This window comes from Mus pahari, chromosome 10 (assembly GCF_900095145.1).
Source record: "Mus pahari chromosome 10, PAHARI_EIJ_v1.1, whole genome shotgun sequence".
Taxonomy (NCBI): domain Eukaryota; kingdom Metazoa; phylum Chordata; class Mammalia; order Rodentia; family Muridae; genus Mus; species Mus pahari.
Genome location: NC_034599.1, coordinates 30,182,494 through 30,187,713, shown reverse-complemented (window position 1 = coordinate 30,187,713; position 5,220 = coordinate 30,182,494).

Genomic DNA, 5,220 nt, shown 5'->3' with positions numbered 1-5,220 from the left:
CCTCTCCTTTCCTTTCCTTTTCTTTTGAGGAAGAGACTCACACTGTAGCTCAGGCTAGCCTGCAATGCGCTATGTAGTCCAGGCTGTCTTTGAATTCATGAAATCCTCCTGCCTTTAGCTCTTGAGTACTGCAATTACAGGTGTGAGCCAGCATGCATCCAGCTTACATTTTCTTTCTTTTTAGATAGCTAGGATAACAAAAATCCAGGAGCTGACAGAGGGCAAGAGAATGAAGCCAACATAGAAAACAGCTGAGGATGGGATAATGTCTTTATTAAACTAAACTAATTAATTAACTTGCATTTATTTAAATGGTGCTATGATCTAACTCAAAGCCCCATTCGCACTAAACAAATGCTCTATCACTAAGCCACATCCAGGCCCAAATTGTTTGTTTTGTTTTATTAAAACAGGGTTCCACCATGAAACCCAGGCAGGCCTGGAATTCACTATACAGCTCAGGCTGGCTTATAACTCACCGTCTTCCTTCCAAAGGCCAGGATTATAGGCATGTGCCATCACGACTGGTCAGAGTCTGTTTTTAACCAGAAGGTAATCTATTGTTAAAGCCCCTCTAATCTAACTTTCTTTGACTGTGAGAGGGAAAATCAGAGAATAAGCCCATCCTGTCTACTGTTTAACTCCTCTCTGAATCCTGTCAGCACTCCTCGACTCTCAGAAGACCAGGGGTCCCCATGAGGGAAGCCCTTCCTCCATCCTCAGTCTTCGTGTGTGGCTCTTTGAAATCATAAAGCCTCTTCTCTTTGAAATGACACCTGTAATGTAAGAACTAAGCTCTCTGAGAAGTGTCACCAGGAGGTGGCCTCTGTATTTCCTCGTGGTTCTCAAGCGCTTATTCGAGTTGTCCACAGAGGCCCCTTAAACACCTCCACCTCTCCAGGCCCCATGTTAGAAAATGAGGACTGGAAGACTGGCAGATCTTCCAACCCCCCACAACTGCCCATTTGGTGAATTCTTTCACCCCCCTTAGTTAACGACATCTTCCCAGTTCCACTCCACCAGAGGCACACCTTCTTCTAAAGCCTCCACACGCTGCCTGCCATCTTCCTTTCTGCATACAAGGAGGGGGGAGGCCCCACTTCACAGGGGACTTGTGAGGATCAAATGAATCAATAGTGTTTTTTAACCTGTAAAGACCTATCATTAATAACACCCACTAAGAAAGGACATGCTGGGAGCAGAGAAGAGGGGTGGGAAGGAGCAGTGGGGTAATTGGGAAGGCTGACAGGACAAGCCCTAAGGACCCCACACTAAGTGGTAAAGATACTGGGGCTCAGGGCAGAAGGGCCAGGAGCTTGGAATGCAGCAAGATTCAGATGTCCACGCCTGGAGTCAGGGCTCCCAACTCCAGCATTGTTCATCTCCCTGGAGGTGGTGGAGGTTTCTTTGACCTACCCCGAGCAGTGGCTGTCTGCAGCCTGGCAGCCTCTCCCTGGTGCATCTGCCTGTCTATCCATCTATCTCCCCCAGCCCTGAGAACAGAGAGGAGGCTCAGCAGGAGCCCGCTCCTATCCCTGCTGCCTAGTTCTAAGACTTCCCAGGATAGAGATAGATAGACAGGGGATGCTGGCTCCTAAGAGTATTTGTAGGATTGAGGAGGGGCACCGCTTTGAGCTCTCTACTCTCCACCCATCGCTACCTCAAGGGCCACAGCAGGGCAGTGCGGACCAGACAGCTTGGGGATGTGTGGCTCCCCCAAGGCGGGGCTGGGATATCAAAGTTGGAAGTGCGGGGGCATGTCAGCCCAGCTTTGTGAACTGGACTCCCATCAATGCATGAAAGCCTTGCTCGACAAACCACATTCGCTGCGCTCCCAACCTGCATTCCCAATTGGTCACGGCCTGCCCCCCAGCTGCATTCCTGCGCTAGAGGAGGCAGAGGGCCTTGGCCTCTTTGTTCTTCCCAAATCAGGGCTCAGAACCATGACAGGCTGATCACATTACCCAGCTGAGGTCAGCCCCGCAGGAGTGACCCCCCCCTCCTGCTCCTCCCCCACTTCACGAAGACATAGCCCTACCTTACTTACCCCTGGCCTTACCTGTGCCAGCCTTTCATAACAGCTCAAGTTGGGACTTTATAGAGGAAGAACAATTCAGAAACTACAGTTCTGCTGTTTCACCCAGAATCAGATGCCAGGAGTAGTACCCAGGCCCCGATTCCAAAACTGGTCCAGTTTCAAGCACCAACTCCCCTTCTTTCTCAGACCTGCACGTAGCTTATGTATTAATGTCATCTCAGACCTGAGATCAGTGCCAGAACAAGGACAGCTTTAGTGTTATCATGGAGAAGATGATTTCTATCCTCAGTGCCTCCCTAACCCATTTAAGCCACTGCCCTCTTGGTCCAGCAGTGACATCTTCTGAAACTGCCTAGTTGGACTGCTGTGTGACCTCGGCTGACTTGATGAACTTCTCTGGATTTTAGTCTCTTCTGTTTCAAAACTATTACAACCACGAAGACTTCTCTTAGAAGATGCTCTGTCATAGGTTCCTGAGGTGTCATGGCTACATGACCAAAGTTACTTTTCCTGCTCTCTTCGCTCCCATCTCCCCCAAAACATGGCCTCAAACAGACTTTTCTCTACATTGCCTATCCAACTTTCTCTGGCTTCTTTAAAGCTTTAAGAATCAGAGTCAAGCTCTCTGGAGTCAGCTCTGCTCAAGGCTCCTATATTATTCCGTATAGTCGAGTGTGTCAATCTTTGTCTCCTTTGCAAACTTGTTAACACTTCAGAAAAGGCCTTCAGATTTTGTTATTCATGCAACAAATTTGTTTTCAATAGAGCTGTTCAGGCTACTGGGGATCAGCTGTGGGGAAAGTGGAGAGAGTGATCCAGGTTGGACCCTAGTTGTTAGCATAGTGATCTTTTTTTTTTCCCAGTTACAATGAGCAAGAGGGTAGAAAATGTCAGCTATTAAAATAATAATAATAATAATAATAATAATAATAATAATAATAATAGCCATAACAAGAGGCTCCAGGAAGGCTCGTGGATCTAAACTGAGACCATGGTGTTTAGGGTACTTGAGCAAATAGGAGTGAATAGTCTTTTCCAGAGCCTACAGTGGAAGTGGGGTACAGGCCAGTGGAGGAGCCCAGATCCCATTCTAAGTGGAATTAGAAGCCGTTGTAAGGCTTTCAGAAGGATCGCAACATGAACTAGAATCATTGGGCAGAAGAACAGAAGGAATTCTGGTGGCCAAGAAAGACACAGACACATGGTGGGTTACTGAGGCAAATCCATGCTGGATGCTGGACATGTTGCTTGGCTCAGTCCGGCTTCCCAGAAGCAGTTTAGATGAGATGCACCAAGCACCCATGTGTCAGTGGGGCCTTGCTGGCCTGGCAGTCATGAATTGGCCAGGTCTCGGTTAACCAAGAGACTAGGAACACCTTCGGAATCGCCAGTTCTTCTCTGCTGCGGGGCAAGTTCAGAGATTCTCAGAACCCTTTTTATTGTTTTCTCTCTCAGCCCCCTGAGTTATGTTAAGAGTTGTTGATTACTAAACAAACCAAATTCATTAAATTACTAATTAACCCTGTTGCTTCATGTTTTACTACTCGGGCTTATGAAACTGTTGATCTTAGCTGTTTGGGTTGCAGGAGATTAACGCCATTCCCACTTGGAGATGATTTGATGCCTGGGTAAAACCCTCCTGTAGTAGGATGATGTCATCCATTCAGTTAACCTGGGATGGATAAACATGCCAAGAGCATCCCACATAGCCCTAAGAATGTGCTGGATGCGTCCCTCTGCCCCATGCATGTACCTTTATCCCCACTCTGTACCCAGACCAGCTCTCAGAACTGCAGGACAGCATACACAGAGTTTCTCTGCCCTCTTGTTTCTGCTGGGGGTTTGCTAACAAGATTCACTATTGGGAGGAAGGGCTCAGCTCCTTCTCACAGCAGCCACCAGGGCTGCTGTGGCTGTGACCTTGTAGTAAAACACCATAGGGCCTGTCCCTTTCTTATAGCTATGGTGATTGGATAGTCCTGCCCGGTCCATGTGCTGTTGATTTAGACACGGCTGTTGTTGGTGTTCACTGCCCCTTGCCTTTGAATCCTGCCAATAGCACATCCCTGTTCCTGCTTACACTCCCCTTTGTGGCCATTGGAGTGAGTCATCTGTTTGCAAAGGAATGTGACTTACAAGGGAGGTGGAGGGAAGTATCCTAAATGGCTGGCATTTAAGTTGAAGGGTGAGAGGAGCCAGTCTTTAGGATGGTTAATTGTCATGATCAAATTGGCTGGATGTGATGTTGCTGTGGAAACACACCCCTGAGTGCATCTATAAGGGGGTTTCCAGAAAAATTTGGCCGAGGTGGGAAGACTTACCCTGGGTGTGGGCAGCTGGGGTCTCAGACTGAACGAAAGGGAGAGAGTGAATGGAGAGCTAGTATTCATTTGTCTTTGCTTGTGATTGTGGACATAAAGTGACCAGGTGCCAGTGCCAGGCCTTCCTCACCACGGAGGACTATATCCTCAAACTGTCAACTGAAATATGCCCGTCCTTCTTAAGTTGCTTTGTTCTAACAAGGAGAAAGTACACTGAAAAACCTACACGAGTCCTATGAACTTTGAAAAATAAATATGAAAGGACTTCCCCAATTGTCATTGTTACGTCTGTGAACACTTAGAACCTGGGTATGTCCAAGTTAGGAATCATGAGCAGAAAGTCAATGAGACTCCACAGACCAGTGTATGGGGGCTCCAACCCTGCCCCCAATTCATATCCTAAGTAGGAGGAGAGAAGGTGGGCAGCCTCACTAAAGGCTGTATTTTATCACACACACACACACACACACACACACACACACACACACACCTTTCTGGAGCACTCCCATGACATGAACAGAATGGAGCCCCCATCCACCTACCCAAATCCATCCAGGGAGCCACCTCGCCTAGAGCCTGGTGGGAACAGTGCCTTGGAAAGGAGTGTCCTGAGGTCCATCAGGCAGAAGGGGACAGCTGTCTGCAAGATTGGATTTCAGGAAAAGCAAGCCTAACTCCTCCTGCCTGCAGGCCTGGGCTTCTGAGTGCCTGGACACCTGCTGGGGCCACCCCAGCCCACCCTCTCCCAACCCAATTGGAGATGGGAAACTGCAGAGCTGGGAAGTAGGGCTGTCACGCTCCCACCCACCCCATCCAGTCCCTCTCCCTCTCCCTGTCACCTCCAATTAGACAATTCATGTT